General features: G+C 37.5%; 1 protein-coding gene across 5 annotated transcripts in view; it reads right to left on the bottom strand.

Moving 5' to 3' along the window:
- znf516 (zinc finger protein 516) overlaps positions 1–25,407 on the bottom strand; it is a 46,715-nt gene extending 21,308 nt beyond the window's left edge. For 2 of the 5 annotated variants that reach the window (XM_017454718.3, XM_017454721.3), the window contains exon 1: positions 24,975–25,407. The gene's annotated coding sequence lies outside the window, so the exon portion shown is untranslated. Of the gene's footprint in view, positions 1–21,933; positions 22,793–23,817; positions 24,005–24,974 lie in introns of those variants that run through there. The other 3 variants (XM_053675292.1, XM_053675291.1, XM_017454720.3) reach the window with 3 other exon arrangements.
- Between the last annotated feature and the right edge of the window lie 439 nt (positions 25,408–25,846).

Here is a 25,846-nt window from a genome sequence, read left to right as displayed (position 1 = left end):
GTTATAAAAATGAGCCAGCCTATAAACTACGTTTGTTTGTATAACAGATGAGCAAGCATTAACAAATGTGAATAGGAGTTGTGCTATATAAGCTTATAATAGGTATAATGATTAATTGACATGTACCCTTCGGCATTCCTGCTATGTGTATGGGCCTGCATTGCAGAAATAAGCTGCAGGAAGCACATCAAACTGTAAGAATATTTCAAATGTTGCTCACATAATGCACAGTTAAAGATGTCCTATTTGGCATAAACCTGCTACTCAGCTTAACTCAAGCAATCATATCCATACGAAACAAGAGTTCGAACACCGGGTATATGTCTTTTGTAGACTTTTCCCCTCTATACAAGTTTAAGATGTGATCAGTGTGCTGTAACTAGACACGGTGTACTAAGCACAATGCCCTCTATTGATACACTATTTAACAAGAAGGAGAGCAGGAGAGAGCAAACATCATTAGTATGTCTAATGTGTTATTATGTGAGATATCTTCTGGGCCTGGATGACGAGCTGCCTGAATGCACCATGTAAGCACTTCTGCCAGTCTGGTGTTTCAAAGAGACAGAAGAACTTTCTAATGACCTCACCAACACCCCGGAAGAAACATGGATTGTTGTTTTTCAGAATGTATTATACTACTCACTCTTTTTTTAACAAATTCTCCATGCCCAAACGACCACCTTAAAAATGTCATTTGTGAGCAAAATTATTTCAGCCATTCCATCAAGAAGGACAGAAAATATGTGTAATCAGTAATCACATACCCCAGTCAGGAACTGAGGATTTCCTGCCATTTTGTCTTGCTTTTCATTTGTTTTGAACAGACAAATGAGCTCTCATTTTCAAGGGAGTTGGTCTCATTGAATACACTCTACACAGTGTCTGCTTTGAGATTATTTCCTCGTATCACATGTTTATTTGATGGTTCAAGCGTTTAAGAATGGTCATGTATGCTGCCTATAAGAATGTTTATTGGTGTATATGAGCGTGTAAGGCTTTGTCTTAAGGACAGTGGTGCCAGTCTCATCCTAGTCCCAGTTCAGCTTCCCCTTGTAGTCAGAATGAGTGATGGCTATGCGTTTACAGACTTAAACCGTGTGTGTGTGTCTGTGTGTGTGCACTGAGGCATTAAGCACTGCATTCCCCATGAGCAGGACAGGAGAGGAGTTGGGCTGGGACGAAGCCTCAGGGCCAACCCTCCCTCTTTCTCACCAATCAATAATCCATTATAAAACAACTGCATTTCACCACACACTCGGACAGAAAAACAGAGCATGGACTCAGAGAAAACAGACAGTGAACTTTTTCTTTTTTTTTTAAAATCACATAAACTAACAGCAGTTCATTTTTAGTGGTGAGGGAGTGTAAAGTTTTTAAACTGTTTAAATAAGAGTTACAGTATATCAGAATGCCGTTCAGTTTTCCAGTCAAGTCATAAATATTATCCACATGGAAATCCTAAATTATGAGAACCGTGTTTAGTTTAGTTTGGTACAAAAACACGCAAAAAACATACGAGATCCAATTGCAGTGATACTGGGAGGTTTGGGAAATGTATAAGAGGACAGACACACACACAAACATGCAAAACATCAGCAGTGGGGTTATTATTCAGTCGTGCTTGTTCTCCGAGGGCTTACCTCAGCTCTGCTGACCTACTTATCCCCAGACAGTTGAGCTCATCTTGGGGCTCTATCAATGTAGGATCAGTGCATTTTTCAAATTGAGCTTCTGCTTTCGTGTGTGTGTGTGTGTGTGTGTGTGTGTGTGTGTGTGTGTGTGTGTGTGTGTGTGTGTGTGTGTGTGCGTGTGTCCTTATCCAAATGCTCTGTGTACCCAGATGCTCAGGGACAGATATTCAACTACATTGTGATCTAGGACAGGCAAGACAACGGAAAAGTAAATTACTGGAGACAAGCCAAATGCCAAAGAATTTTCGTATCCTGTTTTATTAAGCGAGTTGTGTTTGTAAGACTCACCCCCACCCCTCCACCTGAGCACAAAAAAATATATATATATATATCACAAGAAGGAACATGGATCAGTGATTTGCTTATTTTATGGAATAAGTCTTTTAGTACTCATCATTACAGTATCATTTTCTAATGATAACAATAATCCTGCTGAAATGTACAATATGTTTTAACTAGGAGTGGCTGCAGTGCTGTTTCAGCATTTTCCAACTGTGGCTGTAAGGAGCTTTGGTCTCATACAACGTCATAGGTCATAGTAACCTCTACCTAATTAACATTTGATAATGTATCATTGATTCAATCAACATTTGGTGTTGTTTCATTGATTTTTTTCCCCCCAACCCTTACTATCATTAAGTCCTCACTGTATTCATTCTACTCATTAGCACTACTAAGTGTGTAAAGCACATTCTCAGAAGCGAGTGATTTCTAGTTGGCACTCCCTTTCCATTTCTGAAACTATCCAGAGGATCCCAAATCCCCCAGTCCACCAGTGCATTGTGTGCCTCACACCAGAACTGTCACAATAGTTCATGTCCGTACCTCCTCCTAGCAGCAGGGAGTGAGGCAGAGCCATTGTTAAGGTCTGGCCTGTGCTAGGACTGAGCCTGAAGCTTGTCTTCACAGGAAGACAAAGAAGGAACCATTTCATTTCTGTCTGTAATCCTAATGGTGGTCTGCATGAGAACTCTGAGAAACTGAGGCTAACACTGTAATACATATTATACATGAGTGCACCAATGGTCGCTACCAAATTTTCTCAGAGGAACACACCCTGGAGGTTTGTAACAGAGAAGAAAGAAAGCTGACTGACAGCAATTCTCTTGCTTTGAATTGCAAACCAAAAATTCCAGATTACAGATGTGATCACGAGATAAAACTGTGAGACTAAAAGTTACAACAGTTTCTATTCAGTCAGCACATGAAGCTCAGTGGTGCTGCTTTCACATGGTGAAGGGATTTCTTTGTTCACTCCTGTTTGTTAACCAGATCCTCATGCTTTCTCCCCACACAGGAATAAAGCAGAATTCACACATCAAAAATATACATATTCAAGGAAACTTTAGGGCCATGTTTTCTGGGCCATCTTTTGAGTTTTTTGAACCAACACCACCAGTACAAGTGCAATAAATAATAATAATAATAATAATAATAATAATAATAATAATAATAATAATAAATCTCCACAGGAGCCATAACTAGTAAATTAACTTACCAGTTAATAATCCAAAGACAGAGAATATCAAATACAAATGTGCATAAAATGTTTATTCAGTGTAATTCTGCTTACAATGAGAACATTGACATGAGTATTGTCAGTGTCATGCATACTATTTAAACAGTTGACATTGCAGCATTACAGTCCCACCCTGCAGTGCATCTATTGTGGTGCTCTACATGAGATTGCTGACATAATGAGTACAAATATGACTCCAGTTACAAGCCTCACAGCATAATCTGATTTCATTTTGTTTTCCTTTTGCAGCACAAAACATGATTTCCTCAAGAATTAGTAATTTAACGCTATATTCCAACCATCAGATGGCAACATTGTTTCAATGTATTGTATTTTATCTTTTGGTTTTACTTTGTCATGTTTAAATGTTTGACATTTCTATCATTTTTTAGTATTTTATTTAGGTACACACCATTGAGTATCCATATGGCCAATATTAGACTGGGCAATATTATATCTGGGTTGAAAAAATGACTCTAAATAAGTCAATCATCATAGTGGATACCACTCATCATAGTGGGTATCAGACCATTCTTAGAGCTCTAATATCAGTATTGTATTAAATATTGTTTTTCAGTTTGAGTTTTGATTTATAACTTGAAAGGAATAGGGATTGCATGCATAATTTAATACAACTGAAGGGCAGGTATTAAATTTGCAGAGGCTCAATTCCATGAGTTGGCAACAGCACTATACCATCTACTTACACAAAGTCATAATAATGAGAAAGTTTATTGAAATAGTTCCTTATATTTAAAAGTAGCATTAATAGGAGTGTTTTGAAAAAAGTTTGCAGTTACACATGCGTTATAAACTTTATGTAGATTTGATATATATTTAAATATATACTTTTTAATCACGATTATACTTGAGATTTAGTCTTGGTTACTTTTCCTCAAGTCTCCTTGAGGTCTGAATTTGTCACAGCTCTCAAGTACGATTACCACAAGCAAAGAAACTTAACAACCCTGTAAACCACCAACACACCCACAAACTTTCACATAAAAATCAATGCTCCTTATGTGGGTTCTTATTAAATCCGTGTTATTATTTCACATTCATAACAATATACAATATTTTTATTATGCAATTAGTTTACACATGTGGTATGTTTACACATGTAGTTTACACATGTGGCACATTGGTATAGCAAAAAAAAAAATTGGATGAAATGCAAATCTAGAGGGAAAATGTATGCCTTTTGTAAAGGCATCATGCCCACATCCTACGTGCCTGAAAGACAAGCTAGATGTTTTCCATATATGTTTGCACTGGGTCAAATGCATTTGCAGTTGCAATCGAAACATGTAAATGCAGAATATTGTCAGGACCTGATCAGCATCCAGGTATAGCCTTTGTTAGCGTTTGGGGTATGATGGGATGTTTATGATTCTAACAGTTTCCACGGTTGCTGTTACTCTAGGATATATGCAACCTTAGGTTCACCCTCCCCTCTGTCTGAGCTCTGCATTTCATCTGATACATCTGCAGTAGCAGCTACTTCTGCTTCTTTCTTATACAGGCAGTACAATCTGACTCAGCACATCAATTTCTACAGTCATCAATAAACTGAGCAATTAATTCTGCAAAAGAAATTATTGTATATATACTGTATGTACTACATATATATAATATAGATAGATAGATATACATATACAAATACACACACACACACACACACACACACACACACATATATATATATATATATATATATATATATATATATATATATATATATATATATATATATATATATAGTGGAGGTCGAAATAGAAAGGAAATAACACACGTAGGCTTATATCTGTTATATGCAGCCCTAAGCTAGTGATCCATTCTCTCTCTCTGTGCTCCTTTCTCATGCCGATGAATAGCCATGTCCAGTCAGCTGTCCACAAGTTTATTCAACCTGACGGCCAGACCAGCTCAGCACAAACGCCCCACGCTCTGGACACTGCTCCTCTGCTCTGAGCCAGTGCCTGTGTGTGTGTGTGTGTGTGTGTGCGCGCGCGCGTGCTACTACAGAGGCCCCACACTTATGTTCTCTCCAACAGACAACGCTGAAGCCAAAATCTTAACATTTAACATATGCATACATACTTAAGTACTTGTTGTAAGAAGCGCCTTTTACAGTCATGTGAAAAGAATAAGTACACCCCATGGAAATTGTTGTTTTTTTGTTTTGTTTTTTTACATATTTGGACAAGCAAACATTTTATCATTTTTGAAACAGTGCCTATTAATAAAATTGATAAAACTGAACAAAACCACAAGGAAAAATATCTTTTTCAATCAGTTATTCAACAGAAATATCAAGAGATGTGATATTCTTCTGTTGAAAAGTTAAGTGCATCAGAAGATAGTATTGCCCCTTTTAGCAGATATAACTTCTTTGTAGGCGTTTTGCATAACTGTCCACCAGGCTTTCTGGAAATTTTGACCACTTTTCCATGCAATATTCTTTCAGTTGCAAGATTTTTGAGGGTTTTCTTGCATGTTCTGCTCATTTTAAATCCCTCCCACAACATTTCAATGGGATTCAAATCTGGGCTTTGACTAGGCCTTTCCATAACCCTCCACTGCTTCTTTTTGGGCCATTCCTTGGTGGATTTGCAAGTGTGCTTAGAATCACTATTCTGTTGAAAGGTCCACTTTCAGTTCAACTCCAACTTTCGGACAGATGGCCTCACATTATCATTAAGCATTCTTTGGTATAATGCAGAATTCATAGCTGAATCAATGAATGAAGCTGTCCAGTCCCTGAGGCAGTGAAGCAACCCCAAACCATAACATTTCCACCACCGTGCTTCACAGTCGGTATGAGGTGCTTCTCCTGAAAAGCTGTCTTTGGTCTGTGCCAAACATGTCTGCTGTTACTGTGGCCAAACTGCTCTATCTTTGATTTGTCTGTCCAGAGCACATTATTCCAAAAGGCCTGGTCTTTGCCTACAGTATATGCTCATTGGCAAACTGTAGTCTTGCTTTAATGTTCTTTTTAGACAGCAAAGACTTTTCTGGTATGCCTCCCACTGCATTTGTGCAATCTCTTTCTGATTGTAGAAGCATGCACTTTAAAAATCAACAGTTGCAAGACTTACTAGCAGATCCTGTGATGAAATCTTGCGGTTCTTGAAGATTTCTTTTTATATCAGACAGTCTGCTCTTGGTCTGAATTTGCTGGGATGGCCAGTCCTGGACAAATCGGCAGTCGTTTGAAATCTGCCTCATTTGTAGATTATTTATCCTTACAGTGGAACAATGTATTTCAAATAATTTGGAGATCTTTTTAAAATCCCTTGCCAGACTTATAGACATCCACAACCTTTTTTCTGAAGGCCTTACAGAACTCTTTAGATCTTGGCATGATGACACCAAGCACCTCAATAGCAAAAGGAACACCAGACACTAGATATAAGAGAGGTATAAATAAGACGTTTTCCACCTGCACTCCCTAAGCAGGTTCTAATTACTGGAACCCAATCTTGAACACGTGATTCTAATTTTCTGTATTTGAAAGTGTGATAAATGTAGGGGTGTGCTTACTTTTCCATGTTTGTTAATATAAATCGTAAAAATTACTATAAAATGTAAATGTTATGTGTCATTTGATAGAGTGTAACACCTTTATTAATAGGCACTGATTCAAAGAGGATCAAATGTTTGCTTGTCCAAATATGTAAAAAATAAATAAATAAATAAATAAATAAATAAATGATTCATGGGGTGTACTTATTTTTTCACATTACTGTATATATATGTAAGATATCCATATGTTTGTGTATCCACAGTAACAGGTCCTGCAAAGAACACAAATCTCAAATGCATTTACAGCAACCACACCTCCCAAAATGTGATAGTAATGCTAATGGCAAAAAGGTGATGCTGGTGCAACGGAAAAATTCTATAAATATAACACTTCATAGCAAAAACCGCTACCTTTAGTCAATTTTCCATATTGAGGTTGCATAAACTTTATTAAACGTAATTATCCAAACATCATCACTCAGTATTGGTTGTCTTTACATAATACAATTAGCAACCAGGTCATGGAAACCTCAGCATGGCTGAACAGACCCTTCCCTGGATCACTACGTGAGTGTTAGGAGGGTGCGATGGGCATCTGCTGATAGGATTATAGCACTGCAGTGGCTTATGCTCCACTGAAGCACATTAACAGAGAGTCTAAATGTAGACCTGCAGGTACAGAGCCACTTCCCTTGTCCTGAATCAGTCGTAAGGCAGAAATCTGATCTAAGATCTGTGTTTCTTTATGAGTTCATATTAAATCCTCCTCACGTAGTGACTGAAAGTTCGGCAGTGTGTGACCTGAGGTCAGTCCTCTCGTAGGATCTTTATTGTATGGCTAGACTCACTCCACAATAGCTGTGATGTATGAGCCAGGATTATATTCGTCTCAATTGCCTGAGGCATTAAGACGCTTTGATTGACAGCAATGTCTAAAATTAAACAAGCCTCTAACAGCTGAGAGGCCGCTAGATGCCAAGATTGCACCAAAACGGTGATTCATAAATGGTACCATAGCCCACATTTTTTGCTTTGGATCTGACTGGTAGTCAAGGCAGCTACCTTCCAGCCTAGGGGTCACTAAATGCGGATAAAGGGAAAGATTTCAGTGGTCTGAACTGAAAAATACTATAGTAGAGTGTTCAATATATAATAAAAGGGCTGTAGTTTAGCGACTCCAGATTTCTAAACATCAACCAGCTCAGCTTCTGTAGCAGATCTTCTGTTGTGGCTCATCCAATCACATGTAGTCACATGTAGTAAATTATTTAGCTAATGCCAGCTCATCAGCTCAGACACTAGTCACAAGGCTAGAGACATTAATTCAGACCGGAAGAAGCTGCACAGATTTTCATTGATTTTTCATTTAATTTACCCCCCAGGTCTGATTAATGAAGTGACAACATAACATGTACAACAGGTGAAAAAAATACATCGAAGACAAAAGCACAGCATTTCAAGATAACTGGACAGAGAAGTATGGGTTTCTTCTTCTTGCCTCAGGTTCTATATAAAGATAGTTATATGATTGTAAAACTTAAACTCAAATTGTTCATTTCCACATTTTTGTTTCTCCAGTTTTCAACATTAAATCAAAACAATGTAACGGACAAGATAAGAAAACCATTTGCTTGCACAACTAAATCAAAACCATTAACGATTACATAGGCTTATACTAAGCATACAATCCTATGTTAGTCTTATATACTGTATGCAAAGATTCTAGATTAATCTCTTGATAAATCAGTTAGTAAAAGTGAGTGTTATACAAAACTACCATATTAGAACTGAACTGAGAAACCAGTCATCTGGAATGACTGGAATAAACATCTGGAATGTGATATATATATATATATATATATATATATATATATATATATATATATATATATATATATCAGGAAATTACATCTAAATGATCTTACTTGGAGAACCTTAATATAAAGTCTTACTACCAGGAGTGGACAAATCAGCAGTCTGGGTGCCTAGGACAAGCATATTTTGTGTCCAGGGTATTGGGCTTTTATTCATATTAGCCTCAGATAAGAGAGTCAAAAAGAGAAAAAATCCTAGTCTTTACTGACTTTCACAAAGTTTTCATTTGGAATCTATGTTTAAATGCAGTGCACGTCACTATGCTGTGATGTACCCCAATGAGAAATGATCTTTTCCAAATCAGGAACATGCAGGTGTGTGAAAACTGACAAATCCAAGCAAAAGTGCAACGCAGAGTCATCATAAATAACTCTCTTGCTTACTACCTTGCGGTTAAACATATTGCAAGAAAATAAAAACATGAACTGGACTCAAATAAAATCTTTTACATGTGGTGCGAGGATCGAACATCACGGCTCATAGTGGAGACGGTCAACGACTTTCTGACTTTTTATCAAGGGCACAAAGTGTGCTATATTAGAAAATTGGTTAGAAGAGGATCGCAATAACAAACCTTTTTGCTTCCATTAGTCTGCATTTAATTAGCAAACTTGCCACAAGGTACTACACTGCATTTCGTAAACTACCCCATTTTACCCTTGTCAATTAGGTTTCTGGGCAACCAAAACATAGGACTGGACATCACACTGGAGAGTTTACTTGCCTGGTGAGTTATTACATTTCTGATATGCCCAACCGAGCACTACGTCTATAAGCATAGACGTTTCCTACAGAAGAGAGCCATCTCATCTCTGCAGCTGTTAGATAGTATTCACAAAAAATTGTTCTGGTGAAATCCTCACTGTAGGAGTAGGTAAACGTGTATGAGTTCAGTAAGCTTACTAGAAGCTATTGGTTTGACATAAGTGGACTGCAATAAAAAATTTTAGCAACTTTTCCTTGTATTGTCTAATTGTCTCAGAATGTAACTGTTGCACAGTGGCTTGCGTTGGTTTGGGACTACACTATAATCTAGTGGTATTAACTTGCTCTCTAAAAAAGCTCTCCCTCTCAACATGGATTAGATTATCATGCTAAGGTCAGCTCAGACTCTTTCCCTCTCCCTCCCTCTCTCTCTCTCTCTCTCTCTCTCCTTCGAAGTGGTTTAGTCTTTTTCTTTACTACATGTCCATATCATAGTGATGTAACCAAATGCACACATTATTTGGACTTAACACATACTGTATTTTTTAAGGTTCACAGAGCATCTGGTTAATACTGGAGGTGTGTGTTGAGATTGGCATTCTATGATACGCAACCAAAAATTCACACAAGGATTTTACTTTCACGTCGGTGTGAGTGAGCATTAGATTTGAACCTCACGGGGACAAAAAAAAGAATGGTTTAAATTGTTTCGATTTTGAGAAGTAAATCAACTAAAGCATAACCACTTCAGGTTTACATCCAAATATGAGTTCCATGTAAATACGGATGTTTAAAGCACTAAACAGACACAGATAGTGCCAGTGCATATTAGGAGCATGGCGTATTCTGTAAAGACTGCAAAAGCACAAACCAATTGTTCTCATTATCTAAAGCTAACCTTTACCCAACCCCCTTTCAGTCTCATTATCCAGGCCTCTGGGCTCGACATCCATATTGATTTCTATATTTACAACTCGCAATAGAACAATGTAGCATGGGCAGGAAGCTGAAATCACACCCAGTAAGGGCAAGGGTCTTGCTTTAATTTGTTATAATGGCTGTTTACATTATTGAACATGACACATGTATAGAAGGGTCAAAACACATAACTCGCTCATCCATTTAACTTCAGATCTTTATCCTGGTCAGGATCGAGGTGAACCCAGAGCCTACAATGTGGATGGGACTGGTCTGTAACTGTGTATAAATCTCTAGAAATTTTTTTCTCCAAAAAGGATTGATGAGATGAACTTTATTTCACCGAATCCAAACCTGCCATCTATCTTCAGGGCTGAGCGACCTTGCAGGACACACTTCCTCAGGCCTTTGTGAGAATATCAGTCCTTGGCGAGAGACATGATCACATTCTAGGAGGCAAAGCAGCCAGATGCCATTCTCACGGCCCTGTCTGTATTGTTTCCCTCTCCGTTTATTTATTAATGTCGAGTCACGCGGTGTCGTCTCTTGGACAACAAATACTGTTTATCATAGCAGAACAATGACGCTTGCTAGAGAGAAAACAGAGACGTGATACAAACGCTCCCGATCATAATAAGATGCCAGTTCCTCTATTCGGACTGGTGAAATGATTCAAGCAGGTTTTGAAAGTGTGTGATTGCTGAGAAATTTGATTTCCCCTAAAATCCACATGTGATATGTTGAAAGATAAAAAAAAGAAAAGAAAAAAAGAACATATTCCAGATTTTGGGTTTGGGCTCAGGAAAGATCACCGCTGTGTCTACAGGAAGAATGGTTTTAAATTTTTTTTTTCTTTAGTAAGCCTAGTAAGAAACTGTAATCTAATACCATGAAAGCCACCCCCCCACCCCACCCCCCCCCCCCTCTCTCTCTCTCTCTCTCTCTCTCTCTCTCTGTTCCTGTTTCGGATCTGTTCAGAGGGTCTATCTTTCTATTATATCTCACTACATTGCCCATCTGTCTTGGTGGTATGTGTGCGTATGTGTGTGTGTGTGTGTGTGTGTGTGTGTGTGTGTGTCCTAATTTCACTAAGAGATCTCTGCTCTCAGTTAGAGTTTTGACTTCCTGTTTATGAAGTGAGCAGCCGAGTGCAACAATAGGGCTGGATTTTGATCTGGCAGAAGAATGAACCCTAAACACGCAGCAGTTTCTAAAGATATGTGTACACTACATGCTTTTCACACAAAAAAAAGGTTGTTGTTTTTTTCTTGTTATTTTGCTTTTTTTTTTTTATAAGGATGCATACAATGGCAAAGACACAAGTTTAGTGTCAGTGAGGGAAAACCTTATTAACACGTGATAAAACAAGAAAGCTGGACATCTTCAGAACATCTTGTTTGTAGCTTTTATATACACAGACAAGAAGCATAATCTTCTATTATACCATAGCGCTGCTGAATTCTCTAAATTGATGTTTCAGAAGGTGTTAATTAGTTTTCTGTAACAGAAGCTCTGACTGAAGTTCTAACTGTAATTCAAACCACATGTTTATATTAATGCGCTCATTACAATAACAATAATACATTACAGCGTCTATGGTAACAGTTCCTTAACAGGAGTTCATAAAACGTACATCATCTAAGGCTAATGATAAACAGATTAATAAACAGATTAATATACATGTTGAGTGCATCATGCCACCCTGTCATTGATTATTTTCCCATAAAACACAACTCTAAACTGTATTCCTTATTTAGCTCACTTCTGGTTTTAATAACAAAGGCACTCATGCATTTGTCCACAAGCCTGTCCTCCATCTCTGAGGTCTGATGCTAATGTGAAGCACTTATATGTCTCTTCCCTTTTTTTCCTCTTACATCTATCATTGCATATGGTTCACATCAGTGGTCCAATCACATTATTGAACATTACTGAGTCTCACTACAAGGCGTAAAATGTAAAAAGCATGCCATGATCATTCTGGAGCAAATTTGGAAAATCACTATCCTCTCACATTAACTATTCAGTCTTAGTGTTATAGTGTTAGATGTGTTAGAATTAACTTAATTTGAATGTAACTAGTGATGCACCAGAATATCAGACAAAACCAAAATGGTCGTCTCCAAATGGCGACCTGTCTCTTCACCAAATGTTTAAATAAACAAATCAAATAAACTTACTGTACTTGTTATTTACTGTAAGAACTGTATTTGTTACTTGTACTGTATTTGTCCTCTTTAAGAGGATTTTAGCCTGATCAGATTCTCACACCCTGATCTATTTGTACGAGGATGAGGATGTGTTTTAGATGGAGACTACAAAGCACTTCTGTACGTCATTCTGGACAAGGGCGTCCGTCAAATGGTTTAAATGTAAATATAAATGCAAAACTCAGGGCACGGAAAACAAGCTTTTGTGTGTGTGTGTGTGTGTGTGTGTGTGTGTGTGTGTGTGTGTGTGTGTGTGTGTTGTTATTCTGACAATAAATAAAAGCAGTAATGAAACATATAACTGTTCTACATAATCTGGATAAGAGCCAGTACTTTTAAGTGCTCAAACTTGTAGAGGAAAGGCTCTTGGACAAAACCAGACAGATTATTCATTTTTGTGAAAGAAGGCCATCAATAGAAACATGAACAGGTGGATTTCTGACTGTCATGCCTCACAAATAAAACCTACTGATTAGCAAATAAGCCAAGTCACTTCCGAATGCATTGTGCAAACTCAAAGCGATTAATGGACAAATCAGAACTTCAAACTTCTGAGCAGGAGCTGTTGAAAAGAATACGGACAGCCATCATTTCCCAAATCTAAAAGATCCTGCACTTCAGGCCCTGAGGGATTTGAGGCTACTCCAGCTGGACGTCTGCTGCCAAAATGGGTAGGATTATGCCGTTTAATCTCAGCCTACCAAAGAAGTGAACTAATGCTGGTCATACTCCTTTCCAGGCCAAGGACAGCATTTTACATACAGTAAATGAGATGAAAAATGCTAGAATGCGCTGACTAGTAGGAGAGGGACAGTAGTTGTACTGTGTCTCCTTGAGGTTTTAAAAAAGTGGCATGAACAGAACAGAGATGCATTTAATTCAGAGAATTGGAAATGAGTGTGATGGTGAATTTGAGCTCAAAGTCAAAGACACACAAAAAGCCCTTTACATTCAAACCTTGAGCTCGAACAAGCATGTGCTTTGATTCCATGTTGATAAAAACAACAACAGCGTTCTCACTATAATGTGCAGTATATTGAATGTAAGACTAAGTTGGAAGGCATAAATAGATAAACAAAAAAGTCTACTCATACCACTACCTGTTCAATCCCTTTACTTTCATAGTCCTTGATAAAGACACTTGCATTTGAGGGAGATTCTACATTTCACAAACCATCATCCTTGACATGGAATATTTGGCTCTGAATGGTGACTTTATTCCTTTGACTACCAAGAGAAATCCCTGGAGCTGGTGCTAATAATAAACTGTGCATGCTTTCTCACAGGGCCAGATGTTAAAGCGCACAGATTTGTTGATATTCCAGGTCACTTTTTCAGATTTAGGAATGTGTTTAGACCAGTGTGATCTCAACTGAGCCACTGCTTTAGAATAACACTTCATAATACAATATACTCATTTGTATTTGTATATATATATATTATGTAAATTTAAATTGACCTAGAGCCAAAATTAAAGAAATGAATCATCATTGTTTTCGGCAGGTTTTTTTTTTTTTTTTTGTTGTTGTTGTTGTTGTTGTTTTTATTATTATTATTATTTCTTGCATGGACAAAGCAAACTGAATAATTGAAAGGAGCGAGCACTTGACATCCCCAGGCTCCAATTAGTGCACGTCTATGTCCTTCAATCTGCTGAACACAACACACAGAGAGCACTAAGCATGTTCAGTGTGTAGTCAGAAATGCTTTCTGGAAAGAGTGTTTTTAGTAAAGTGTGATATTCTCAATTGAATTTTATTTGTGATAGCAATTTTACCAATTGACATTGACTACGTTTACATGGACAGGACTAATCTAATTATTGACCTTATTCTGAATAAGACAATATTGTGATTAAGGTGTTTATATGATTTGCTTTCAGAATATTCCTTTCATGTTCCTGTGTTACATGTTATAGCACATGGATCGATTAACGGCACACGTCATTACGTCACCACGCCACGACGTTCCCTCCAGAATTTCACGTATCGACATACAGTTGGTCTTCGTTATGGTACCGTACACAGTTTTGGGTGTTTTTATTTTAAATTTTACGAAAGCTTCAAGTGCAGTTCATCATTTGTCACACTGTACGTGCAAATAGTCGACTGCTTGAAGACGTGAGCTACGTCCGAAACTGTGTACTTACCGTCTATATAGTATATAGAAATACGTATTTTGCCTACTATATAGTAGATAAGTACGTGGTTTCGGATAGTGGAATTATATCTCATTATAGTATGCAGGTGTAAAAGAGTAAAGAAGAACAACACTAAATGTGTTTACAGGATGTTCAGTATGAGCAGATTGTGAATAAGAGTCCTGGGATGAGTACAGGACAGTCTTTATGATTACAGCAGCAGTTCTTAGATACAAATTGGCTTTATCCGGTTGAGATTATCCACTGAAGCAAGGCTGAGACTTTGGTGTAATCATTTTTTTTTTTTTAGGAAGTGCAAATCTTTAAGGTATGCATGATTGCACATCAATAGCATCAGAAAGCTCCAATTACAAGTAGATTGATAGTAAAAATTAAAGCACAAAGTATTTTCACTTGGACATTAATAATGTATATGTACACATCAGTTTTAAATTTGAGTTCAGAGATAACAGTGCTTATTACTGGCCCTTGGTATAATAAATATCACCTCCAGTGTAATCCTCTAAAAGTGTTTGAATATTAACATATATAAACATATACTAAGAGTGCTAATATGTAGTCTAATAGGTTGTGTGTTTAAGTGATGTGTGTGTTCTGGGTGAAATATACAGTAGACTGAGAAAACAACAGTTAAATGAGATTTATCGATGTTCTTGTTCTCGATAGCCATGGTGAGGTTGGATCTCAAAACGATCTCTCAAAAGTGTCAACTGAAACGTGCCACATGGATGCAGAAATCATAATTAATGAACTGATTAAAGACATGAGGTGAGTAGAAATCTGTTCAGAATGCAATATTAACACAAAGAAGTGCACACGTGTGTTGTGTTCATGTTAAAAAGAAAAGCTTTTCGTCGACTCACTGTTGAATTTGGAGGTGGGAAGATGTCAGTGGCGAATATTTAACATGAGACCAACTTTACACACTGTTGAATTAAACTAGAATACAGAGACATGTTTAGGAGTAATTGCAGTAAAATAATGCTGTATTTTTTACTTTAAATGATGGAAATGATTAGGCAGTGGTTATCCAGCACACACAACTGTCGTTCCTGAAGTACCTTTAAGGCTGTAAATCACACTATATTTTGGACTAAATTTCATATTCATTAAAGCAAAATGGACAAAACGTGCTATTTTGCTTATTTGAAAGACACATATTGCCCTGTTAGTAAATCAACATTAATGCTTTTTTTTTTTTTTAATATTTTTTTTTTTTTTTTGCAGGTGTGGTTAAGTTTGTGCATGTGTTAAATATAGCCTGAAGGCCTTCAAACCACCAAACTGTTTCATTTGGAACGCTGAACAGGAAGATGTCCACCCATTGCCATGCTTTGCTGTGTGACCTGCTGTGGTGCCCTCTCTTTGACTCTGCTGCCAACCAGACAGAGCCAAGACCACCACCAGTCACCTTCCTGAGCAAGTGCCCAACACCACATTCCACACACTGAATATCTATAAATATTTCAATAGCACACTTGCTTCGAATCATGCCACATTTATCAGTCCCTCTAGGATTTAGCGATTGCAGAAATTACCGCAAACTCAAGGAAATGCTGCAATATTCAGAGGAGCTTGCAATTATCCAAACTTATCACAGATTTTCCGCCATTTGGGCCAAGACGTGGCCTCACAATGTGCCATGTGACATCATCACAACGCACATTTAGCCAAAGCCCTCTTCGATTACGTGCGTCGAATATGAATACAGTTCAAAGGTCTCATTTACCAACAAACATCACTGTGATAGACAATGTCATGCAATTGCAATTTCAATTCCGTAAAAAAAAAGGACAAAAAACTTTTTTTTTTTAAGTTTGTCGTTACATTTAATGTTATGACACGTCAACTCTAAACAGTCATTCCCTCAACATCTATTTTTTTTTCTCCAATTTATTGAATTTTAAATGGAAAAAAGCCCACCATCCTGAAGATGTTCCTTAGCAGAAAACGTACTGCTTTAGCTCTGACTGTTAGAACTAAAACTGAAAACTCCTTCCATTAATACAAAATAAACATCGCCTCACAGAAAACTATATCATCATATCAACGATTACACGCTTTCTTTATCTGATTATGCTAAGCCTCTGCCATACAAGCCCCTGTTCAAGTTGTTGTACTAGCTGGAACTATTGTGAAAGCTGTTGTTTTCAGTTCTGACCAGTCAGAATTAAAAATTCAACACATACACAGTAAAAGTAAATAAGAAGCATAATGTTTATGAGACGCTGAAACTTTGTCTAATCAGGTACAGGATTTGTGTAATAAGCAAGTATATTATGCACAATGCACAAGCCATAATCATGCCCAGACTTGCCTAATGTTACTAAATACAATAAACAAAGCCAAATTGAATGTCATGAATAAGACATGCCAACACAACACCAATGCAAGGATCCCACTACATACAGGGTAAAATGATCTGTACCAGAATTTGGAAAATGCAGGTCTTATCTTAATGTTGTTTGAGAGAGAACGTCCTTGGTCAGCTTTTTTCATTTTACTTGTTTTATAAGTAGCCTTTTATAAACGCTGAGTAAATGTAATAAATTTAATAATTAACTAAAACTCAGTTAAAATGTATTTATTGGGGTCCATTAGCTGTAATTCACATACTCTGATAAGTGTTCTACGCTCGTCGGTGTTTAAACAGCCATGTGTTCAGTATTCGGATGGGTTGGTGTTCTATGACTAATAAAGTGACTACTAAGTGTGCATGCTGTTAAAAAAATTAAAAATAAAAAAAATTCAACACTGCTGACCTGATCCCAGTGCCGCACACACTACCACATGAGTGTCAGACCCACCTCCTAAATAATATCTGCTCTGCAGTGGTCTTAAGTTTGTCTCTTTGGTTGTTGGATGGAGTAAAAGGAGGATGATAAAATTTGCATAACTATACCAAGGTGTATAAAAGGTTAGAAACTAACCTGATAAAATGGCCAATGAGTATAGGTACAAGGTAGATGTATTTGATAAATTGGCCACACTGTGTACACTGTTTGGACAAAAGTATGTGGACACCTAAGATTTACATCAATATGTGGGCCTTCCCCAAACTGACACAAAGTTGGAAGCACAGAATTTTCTAGAATGTTGTTTTGTGCTGTAGCATTCCTTCACTGGAACCACATGACCTAGCCCATATATATATATATATATATATATATATATATATATATATATATATATATATATATATATATACATACATAATATATATTTCAGTTGATCTCTAATGCAAATGTGTTTTCTAACTATTTAACCAGTAGTTTATTGTATGTTGTGAACATCTTATGAGTTTCTTATTAGTGTTCTGTTCAGTTTTGATGAATCAAAGCATTCATGTCATCCAGCAAATTCCGTCTGAAGTAATATAGTTTGACTAGTAAACATGTCACACCAAAGGTTCACCATCATAGTTTTTTTTTTTTTTTTTTTTTTTTTTTCCGAACAAAAATAAACAATTGCATCCCAAAAACTTTTGTTTAAGGTGATTAACCATGTTTTTTTTTTTTGTTTGTTTCTCTTGTTTCATTTTGTTTGATTTCGGGGTATTTATCTTTTGGGAGAAAAAACAATAAAAGATTAATATGAAATAAGATTTTGTCCGTATCATGCAGTCCTACAGTACTGTGTATATAGAATTATACTGTCTGTATAAAGTATTGTCCATGAACACGTACACAATGTCTAAGCCATTAGGTGCAAAACAGTAAAAACCTTATTCCAGCACACATCTGCTGTTGTCCAACTCAGATATCTTAACTCAGCAAATTAATACCTTCAAGGAGCCCCCCTTTCCCCTCCACTGCCCTTAATACAAATGATTAAATCATTTTCCCCCCTTTCCCTCAGTCCTAATTTCTCCTGATACAGTGGCTCTGCTGGAGCCTGGGCATGCTAGCTATTGATCAGCAGCCTGAGCAGATTACCCTAATAGCAGGATTAGCAGCCACATGTTGGACACACGTGGCCCACACTGCTCAGTAGTGGTGCCAGATCCCCTCTGAAATGACTGGAAGAGAATAACAGACAGAGAACAACACATATGATTCGATTACTGTATGAAAGGAAACAGGTAAAACATATAGCGCATAACCGACAGAATGCACTGCTGAATCACGATCAGCCTTTATGAGGATGTGGTGCTATGACAAAGGGCTGACAAATACAATAAATAAATGATGTAATAGCTACAGTATGCCATTGGGCAAGTAAAAGCTCCAGTGTGCTACCCATGCCCATGTTCACAAACCTAACTGAATAGATAAAAAAATAGAAGCAGAAGCCAGATAGTAAGATCAGATAGGTGGCTAGTGCATTAATACAATTAATATGATCGTGTATATCATTGTGTTTGTGACCGCAACAAAACCTCAACGGTTCCTTGGTGAATGTTTCAGCTATCAGCGTGGTGTTCTGTCCTTATATTGGACATTATTAAAGTCTGGCTAGCATCTTTACTTTCTCTCAAAATGTTTAAAGTCCCCATGAAATCAGCATAGATGTTTTGTGGCTTTAAGTATGAATATGTTAGCCTTAAGCTAGTGTGCTCCAAAACAATGACAAAATTCACATTTAGAAGATATATGCATTCAAAAATGTACAGTCTCTCTCTACCACCAATACAGATCAACAATTTTGATGACATCATTCTTCACGTCAGCTGCTTATCAGATTTTCTGTCCAATCAAATAGAATCTGAAGTGTCCCACCCCCAATATTATAAAAACCCATAGTACTAACTCTCAAATACGGCTTAGCCCAGGCTGTGAGGTAAGCTAAATGCTATTGGTAATTTTAAAAAGGGGTGGGGTCACTCTATATGCCCCGCCCTGACTTACATCATCAAATCGAATAACACTGCACATTTCAAAATACTTCACAGGGATTTTAACTGCAAGGTGACTGTGTGATGTGCTAGCAGACTTCACCCTGGACTTTATTTCGTCCATTTCATCAGCATTTCTACATATCTGGAAAAAATCCACCATCTTCTGTCATCTGTGCATGCTAATGAATTCACACACTAAAAAAATCATTCTACCGTGAGCAAGATAGCACTTTTAAGCAACTACAAATTTAAAATAATAATAATAATAATAATAATAATAATAATAATAATAATAATAATAATAATAATAGCCCAGACATTAAATGTGCTTTTCTCATTCTACTGATTTTTCCACCTGTGCGCTGTAAATGGAAAAACATTGTGGTTTTGTTTGTCAGTGAATAATAGGTGAGGCAATATTACAGTTGGCATTGTGTCATTAGACAGGAGGAACTACAGCCAACTTTTTATCACACTGCAAGTTATTCAAATGATTCTCAACACAACAGAGAACCCCTGTTTCTGACATGTCACTCCCTTCCTACTCACTCTCTCTCTCTCTCTCTCTCTCTCTCTCTCTCTCTCTCTCTCTCTCTCTCTCTGTGCGGTTTCTGAAACTCATAACAGCATTTTGCTAACTTCATGAATGTAACCTCACTAGTACTCTGAAAAGACTTATTATACCACTGTGTCAGAATTGGCACTAATGGCAATAATTGCCCAACAACCCAAAATTCCTTGAGAACAATAGCATTAAAATATTAAGGTGCAAGTTTTTTGGCCGCATCTAGATGGGGAGCACTGAAAGCCTATTCAGGCAGTGGGGAAAAAAGGAATTCCAGTAATCTACTGCTGATCTTAACAATGGCACCCTTGTGCCTTTTGTTTTGGTCAGCTAGAACAACTGCATCCATTCTCAATGACTTATTTGCAAACTGTCTCCTCACAAGAATGCCAAATTTTACAAATTAGTGGTTAGAGGAGAGTCATACACTAATCATATGAAAGCTTTAGAGCTAATTGAAATCATGATCTATGAAACTAGAACCCAAATAGGGCAATAAGGTACAGGGGAAACCTGGCATTGCTAACTGCGAACTTTTTGTGCTCAAACTTTTTGCACACAGCACAAGCCTTTATTCATTTAATCAACTGAACAAGTATGATATAAGAACTCCACTTTTTACTACTATACACCAGAAATATTCTATCATACTTGTACCTTTATTACACTTTTATCCCTGTGTAACATGTGATGTGACAACAAAGCAAAACTCTTAACTGAAAGAGAAAATTCCACAGATCCCTAGGTGCATTTATTTTATGAACATAATCCAAATATTCAAATATTAGGCTAAGTATTTGAACATTTTTTTTTAAATGTGTGTATTTTGGCTATTTCTTTGGAGCAACAGAAAACATTTATATTAAAATTGAAGCGTTAGTATTTATATAATCAAGTTGTTTTTTGAGTTATGGAGGTTTTAATTCAATTGAAGTAAAAGTCAAACCGGTTATTAAATATAATAACTTTGATAATGCCAGGAAGTAATTTCCACCACTGGAATAAAATTTTATAAAACATGGAACCCCTGGATAAAATCTAACTTTGAGAATCATGGGTTTACAAAATGCTAATTTATTATAGTGTGGTGAGTTTTCAAGGTTCAATGTTGTTGGAAAAGGAATTTTAAGCAAAAGACAGAGAGAAATTAAGCTACTTTTTGTACTAAATTACTACTTTTAGCACTATTAGAGTATTTCATATGCCTTAAAGAAAAGAACCACAGGCAGGTGACATATTTAACATAATTCAAAATTTCCTATATAATGGTATTAGAAATTTTGCAACAACCAGGGTCTTGATTTTACACAACCATCTATGGTCCATTTAGGTATTACTAAATGCAAAAACAAACACTGTATTTCCATTCCCATCTAAACCTCAGCTTCTTCCTCGACTTCAGTCTAAAGATCGCTAAACTTCCTGAAACTTCACAACTATTCACACACACACTGCTTGACCCTGAATGCTATTAATGTCTAATCACTCCAATCATCACAGGCCTGCTACTGCTTCCACGTCAGACTAAAGCAGTGCATCCTGAGGTCTGAAACAGGTCATGGGCTGTGTGAGGCAAAGATGAAATCCAACATGCCAACAGAGCTCTCCATGTCAACATACATGAGTTTGTTTGATTAGCCTGGTGGGTGAAGAGAACACAGTTAGCTGATATAAAATCAGCCTGGTGGAGTTGCTGCAAATGTGAGCAGCTGCTGCAAATAAAAGGGAAGTTAAGTTTAACTCGAGAGCTCGTCCATGCAAATATCCCAACTGCTGTGGCTGTGTGTAATTTACTAAGCGGTATGGCTGGCATTATTCTTACAAATGATCTAAACATAAACCCTGTGGAAATGTAAAAACCTTAAGAAAAGATTCAATATAAACCATTCAATTGTCCCAGTATACAAAAAGTGCTCACACTTACACTTTACAGAATGAACTTCAACCACATGTAAGCCATAAGAAGACAACGAACTGCCTTTTAGTTCCCGTTAAAAGTCACGCCTGTTAGAAACAGGGGCCCTCATCTGTATTAGCTTTTGTGCTGACACCACGCTAATATTCCCCCGAGCCCTGATCCAAGCAAGTCCACGTCATCATGCAGTCAAACTAAACTGGTTCGTTTTAGTGACTATTATTACACATGTGCACTTTGAGAACAGACGTACACGTGTTGTAGATCATCCTGATAACATAACTGAGATAGACTGTGTTAGTTCCTGGATTGTAAGAAGAGCAGAGACTATTCTCATCTCCATCTCATTGCTTGTGTGCATTCAATAGAATGCAAATGTTTGCATCCCCCTATAAGAAAATTAACAAGACAAAGATATTTAGGGAGTTTGGTTCTACAAATTGCATGCCTCATTACAGAAATGGTTCAATAGTGTATGCTAAGACAATAATGGGGTCGGGATATCAGTCCAAAAGTTTCTGACGGTAATATAAAATATTCTGTAATGTCCAACTTGTATGCCCATCTTTTACCATTCCAATCTCTTTGTGTATCTTCAGCAGCTTTTAGGTCCTCTGAGTTGAATTCCCCCACCCCCTTCCTGCCATTTCTGCTCTAACTCGAATTGTTGTCCAGTCTTTGTCTATTTTTCTGGACATCTGTTATAACTCTGTTATAACTCTGCCAGATGTCCTATACTGCTTTCTTGTTGCAGGATACACCCCTATTGCATTCTTATTAACTTCTTATAATCCTTTTGTTTGTTTTTTTGTTGTTTGTTTGTTTTTAACCGTAGCTAAATTCTAAACTGCAGGTGTATTTGTAAAGGTTTACATTTTTCAACCCAGAACCTTTGCAAAATTTCACACTCAGCAATATATATATATATATATATATATATATATATATATATATATATATATCTTTCTTACAGGCCTCAAAGGAAGGATTAAGAAAGTAAAAGTTGTTGTTGTTGTTGTTGTTGTTGTTGTAGTTCAGGAAATAGGTCTATATAGTGTCATTGAAAAACACCTGGATCACTGATGTTACACGTGTACCTAAATATTCAAATGAACGAGAAAGAAAGAGGAAGGGAAACACTTAGCTCTTTGTCTGAAAATGAATCTGTTTTTGGTTTCATAATCTCAACCGTAAAGTTGAAAAGTGTGTGCCTGAATGTGTGTGTATGTGTGTGGGTGTCCTGGCCTATCTGCAGATAAAGGATCTGGCTGTGTTGGGTTTCTTATAACCTACATACATTTTTTTTTTTCTTTGGAGGGGGAGTGTGAACATCCTCCCCTGTGTGTGTTTTTCCTCTTCTCTGAGCTTTCCAATGCAAATGTGAATAGCCGTGTATCCCTTCAGCTCTCATTCAGACACTTCTCTAATTCCTCACTATAGTCTCAGTTTCTCAGGCTGATCCTGATAAGAGAAAATGTGAACTGACAGCAATCTGTGCTTTAGGAGCTGGAGAAAAAAAAAACTGAACAAACGACATCAAAAAAAAAAAAAGTAAAGAGCAAAAGCCCCACCCTGAAATTAGACCAGCATGACAGCAGACTCAGTATTATCAGCTTTGGCCATCAAAACGGTTTATTGAAGGAAAAAAATAAGACACTTGATGCTCTGAACTCAAGTATTTCCATTCACAATCTAATCAGTATGATGGATATCTATCCTGATGCCCTACCTCTGGATGGAGCTCTCATCAACTAGACGCTACAGCCTGGAGATTGTCTAGGATGGTACCGCTCGGATTGCAATTACAACATGCAGTTTTGCACTCCTTTAGTGAACAGTGGACTAGTTCAACAAACAGACTTCCTGTTAAAACCATAATGAACTTTCTCTTACTTTCACACTATCTGTTGTGACCCAGATGAGGACGGGTTCCCTTCTGAGTCTGGTTCCTCTCAAGGTTTCTTCCTCATATCATCTTAGGGAGTTTTTCCTCACCACCGTCACCACCAGGCTCGCTCATTAGCGATAAATCCACACACTTAAACTCTGTATCCTGTGTTCAGGTATTTCTCCAAAGCTGCTTTGAGACAATGTCCATTGTTAAATGTGCTATACAAATAAATAAAAATTGAATATGAAAAGGAGAGAGAACCGTGTTTAACAGTGTGCAGCCTATAAAAGTGGTTTATCTATCTATAAATAATAAACCCAAGTGTTCTTAGAAGAGGCTACACCAGTCCCATCCCCCAATCCAGGAAAAACAAATGTTTTAGCTGGAACATTTTTTTTTTTTTTTTTACATAGATCTATTCATCAAATGCAATCATCTTTCTTTAAGAAAAGAAGAAACAATACCCTGTGAGTAAAATTAATTTCTAATGTGCACGCAAATCTATTCCAAAAAGGTGTGAGATGGTGTTTGTCAGCTCTGGGGAAAGATCCAGGATAGCAAAAAAAAAAAAAAAAAAAAAAAAACTCTTAAAGTTAAACCATGAACAGCTGACACACAGGGTTATGATGAATAAATCAATAGGATTATTTATTGTATATGGGAACAAGGTACAGGCTACACTACTCTACAGAGGCAGCAGTTCAGTTGAAAGATCTCAAATCGTTAAAGCCGCACGGACAAGCCGATGAAAAAAAAAAAAAGAAAGAAAGAAAGAAAAAACTTCCTAAAAATAGCGCATCAGGAAACGGAGTAGGTTCAAGCACTGACTCGACAATGCAGCCTTTATGCTTTATCCTTACATGTTCCATCCTGTAAGCGATTCTGCTTTAATGCTTTAAGATCAAGCTTAAAGATGATTTGAGTTTGGTGAGGCGCTTTATCTTGATCGCAGTATAACGCATTCACATCAGCGGCTCGGTGCCAGGGTTCCATGGTGCCAGGGTTCCAGGGTTCCTCACGCCTCCAAAAGCGTCCCTCTGGGATTCAGGGCACTCAAAGTAGCCCAAGACTGAGCTGATCTGTACGTTTAATGTTTCTTAAAGTAGCCCACATAGGCGAGCTGATGGTAATAATAAGAATAACAAGAATAATAACTTACCTCTGGGCACAAACAAATGACGTAATGAAGTTGTGTAGCAGAACAACAAGACGCAACGCAAGGTGACACTCCGGGGCTTCGGGTGGAAATGACGAGCCGAGCGCCGTGTCCGCTTTCACAGGCTCTCCCCTAAGCACAGTGCACTAACCAGGGCCACTCCAACCAAGTGAACTTCCACCTTCCAACCTTCCAGCCAAAGAGATGGTTTCGGTGAGCTCGCGCGACGATTTCGGGGCAGACGAACAAACGCGCGGTGTGCGAGTGTGCGCGCGCGTCTGCATGCGTGCGTGCGTGCGTACGTGTGTGCGTGTGTGTGTGTGTGTGCGTTTGTGTGAATGTTAGTGCGACACCTGGAGCGCTGTCGATTTCTCCCTGTTCCCATCTACTGCTGCTGGGATGCACGAAAGTGTGGAGGTGGAGGAGAGCTGCAGATCTGCGTCAAGCATGCACACTTTATAGTCTGGCCAGTAGTTCCAGCTTTCTTTCTTTCTTTCTTTCTTTCTCACAGAGACACACATACACACATACACACACACACACACACACACACACACACACACACACACACACACACACTTTAGGCTACTTACAGTAATTCTACAAAAACAATTACACCTGGCTGGATACCACAGTGCCATGTTGTTTTAGTCTAGCCACAGCTGAAGAGGAAAAATTCACCTCAACTGTATTTTAGTTACAAAATTTACACCATGTACACTAAAAAATGTGTTACAACACATAGTTTAAATATTACAACAGTCTATGTTAGCTTAAAAAGTGTTTAAGCTTAAAAGTTTTACATCCCCATTAAACTACCTTAGTCAGTGTATGTGCATTTGACTCTATAACGTGTGCAGTCAACATGGTGGCTT

This window comes from Ictalurus punctatus, chromosome 24, assembly GCF_001660625.3.
Source record: "Ictalurus punctatus breed USDA103 chromosome 24, Coco_2.0, whole genome shotgun sequence".
NCBI classification, from domain to species: Eukaryota; Metazoa; Chordata; class Actinopteri; order Siluriformes; family Ictaluridae; genus Ictalurus; species Ictalurus punctatus.
The sequence above is the reverse complement of the archived record's forward strand: the minus strand, read 5'-3'. Positions and strand labels throughout refer to the sequence as shown.